Source organism: Frankliniella occidentalis, unplaced genomic scaffold, assembly GCF_000697945.3.
Source record: "Frankliniella occidentalis isolate FOCC.00 unplaced genomic scaffold, Focc_3.1 Scaffold38, whole genome shotgun sequence".
Lineage (NCBI taxonomy): Eukaryota > Metazoa > Arthropoda > Insecta > Thysanoptera > Thripidae > Frankliniella > Frankliniella occidentalis.
In genome coordinates, this window is record NW_026267168.1 from 1,534,243 (window position 1) to 1,537,605 (window position 3,363).

The following is a 3,363-nucleotide window of genomic DNA, read 5'->3' on the forward strand; positions in this document are numbered from 1 at the left end:
GTCACCGAGCTCCCCGCCAAGCATCGCCGCCCCGCAGCCCTACTGGAGGCTACTGGAGGGTCGTCACCGAGCTCCCCGCCAAGCATCGCCGCCCCCGCAGCCCTACTGGAGGGTCGTCACCGAGCTCCCCGCCAAGCATCGCCGCCCCCCAGCCCCACTAGAGGGTCGTCACCGAGCTCACCGGCCGCCCACCGACGACCACTTTCATCCTGCCGGCGAGTTGGGTCGTTGGGACTGCGGCGCTCCGCGGGCGGTACCGCGCTGACCAGGCAGGCGGCGCGTGGCGAGCCCGACACGCCCGACGCACCGCGACGGCGAAGCGACACCCTCCACCACCGCAATCACGGGATCGATTCGCCGCAGCAAAGGCGAAGCCGGGCGAGGCGGGGCGGGGCGCGAGGCTCACTGGCGCGGGGCAAGGGAGGCGTCAGGAGGCGCCAATGCCAGCACCTTGCTCTCTAGCTCCTGCTCTCCGGCTACAGCTCTCCAGCTACAGCTCCCCATAGCTCCAGCCCCAGCTCTCCAGCTCCAGCAAGCTCTCCAGCTCCTGCTTTCCTGCTCGCCAACCCCCGCCCTCCAGTTCTCTAGCTCGTGCTTTCCTGCTCACCAGCTTCTGCTCTCCAGCCCCACTGCTCTCCAGCTCCAGCAAGCTCTCCAGCCACGACACTCTCCAGCTCTCCGGCCGGGCGGCGCGTCAGGTCAGAGCGCCGCGGGGGTCTCCGTCCTTGGCCCCGGCCGCCGCCGGCCGCTCCCCGGGCCGGAGGCCGGGGACCCACTGGAGCCCGGCACCATGGTAATGAGGGCCATACAGGATGTGCAGCAGGACGGCCGAGTCCAACAGGACAACAGGTTCCGTCCGAGGATGGTGGGGAATCCGCTGCTCCCTCTGGCGGATGACAACGAACAGCACGGACCTCCGCGTCGGACTGCCGCAGCGCAGGGGTGCGCGCCTCCTATGGTACTCCGCCCGCGTAGATCCCTAGCCGCAATTACTTTAAACTACGTACTCGGGTTCCACAGAACTCGCTCAAACTCGAGAAGCCCTCTCTGAAATCTCCGGAACCGGCACGCGAACCCCCCTCCCCCTCCCCCCCGCTATGGAGGCCCGCCCGTGCTGTATTCGCCATAGCAGCCGACTGTGAAACACATTCGTGAATTATTCAACACGTCATACAAGGCCTGAACGTCCACCTCGACCCCCCCCCCCCACCGGACAAGCGCATCTCCAGTAATAATGAATCTAAGACCCGGAGCGCGCGCGCGCGCCGCGCACCGGGCGCAACAACAAGAGTACCAGGCTCGAGTACACTGTACGCACGCGCACACACAAAAAGAAAAGAACAACGGCTATATAGACGCCATAAACTACACGCTCAGTAATAGAAAAAGAATAAAGAAGGTCGAGTAAGAGATAAATAAAAAGCAGCGACCGCTGATCCGCGGATGACGCCGCCGCCGGCCATCATAGGGGAGGCGATGCGACCGGACAGGCAGGGTGACAGATTGGCTCGGACGCGACGCGTGACCCGCCTGCAGAGCGAGAGAGACGGCGAGTACACTCGAAATAGGAAAGGACAGTTATTTTGTGTCCAATGGGGCTGTGTTCTGAGGCACATCTAAGTCGGATGCAAATTTGTCTCTAAACTGGACACAACACACATCAAATGAAAAAATCTGTACGCGTTTGCGACGCACAACTTGTAACTTTCAAATTTGCATCCAAGTATGGAGAGATGTGCGATGAAGATCACATCTCCGATGGATAAAAAATTGTCCTTCCCCATTATTGAGAGTGTCGGCCTACCGGAGATGTAAAGGGGATGGTACATGCCTTTCTCTCTTTCTCTCTCTCTCCCTCTTCTCTTCCTACCTCCTCGCGCTTTTTGAGGCCTGAAGCGGACGGCAATCTCCAAAACGAGGAACATCATCATAGTTTTTAGGTTTTTTTTCTTTCCTCTTCCTGAGAGGAACGACGCGTTCTCGCTATCCTTTTTCTTTTCTCCGCGTCTGGTCTAGCCGGGTCTAGCCGGCCCGGGGCCGCTCGCACTAACGAGATCTGGTTTGGCCCCGCCGCGCCACGCGCGTCTCCCATTCCAGGTGGCCAAAGAGAGGTCCGGCCAGGTCGGCGTTGGCGACACAACCCATACTGCAAAGTGCAAAAAGTCGAACTCGCCCTCCGCGTAAAGGCACCGCCGATCCCTTTGCATCTTCCCCGCGACTCTCTCTCTCACAAAATTAAAAAGGAAAAAAATCACGCACGTGGTTTGCCACGTCTCCAAACGTCCGTATGTTTTTGTGTTTCTGTTTCTGCTGTTTTCGCGCGCTCCTCAGGTTTGCCCCGCAGGAAGCCGCAGGGGGGCCATGCGGCTCAAAGAGATACCCGAGATACCCCCTCAGCACAGCAGCTGCTGATGGAGATAAGAAGACACGCGGCGGCGTGGCGTCGCGACGCCTGCCACCAATTTATATCGTGGGTGTTTTTTATTTACTTCTTTACGTCCTCCTGCTCGTTTGTTCTTTTGGAGCATCTCAATCTCTCACCCCATCGGCACGTCCCGGTATATGATACTGTTCGTGACGATCCCCGCGGAGTCGCCTCAGAAAAAAGGAAGCAGACGTTAAAACAAAACACATACAAAAAGGGGGGGGGGGGCAAAACGGGGCTTGAATAAAAAACATTTAAAAAAATTGCAATGTCAGAGCAACAGCTCCTCCAGCAAAAATAAAGACGTGATTTTTTAAAGCGGGAATTGCAATTATCGCCAGCTCTGCACTGGTAAAACAGGTGTTTTGTTGCACTGGAAACGCAAGTGTGCGACATTCGCACACTTGCGTTTCCAGTACGTCAATTGATGTTTAAGTGTAAAAACAACCAAAACTGGCCGGCCAGCTGGTAACCCTAAAACCGATTAATCCACTGCTACGTGTATCGTTAGTATGGCCGTAACAGTTTAAAATAGCGGCCATCAGCTTTTGTGCTGGGTTCAAATAAAATTGTAAAACAGTGAATAACTATATCGTTTGTTGTTTTTTTGAACTACCTATGCCTGCTGAACGGCATTAGGCTTTCGCCCACCCGGTGAGCAGAGTGGCATCATGAGAGAAGGGCTCGCTCAACAATTTCTTTAACCACACACAGCTCATTATAACAAAAAAGAAATACCTCAATAATTGTATCACTTACTCATATGCATATTACGTTTTTTTTTTTTTTTTGCCATTCCTTTGAAATCCATATTTAACGCTCCTCGCTCCATACTTCCTCGGCGAGTCTTTGATGGGCCGCGCCGCCGTGGTGCACTTTACTGCTGCCCCGCTCCACCCCGCCGCACCCCACGCTCGGCCGGCGCCCCACCCTGCCCC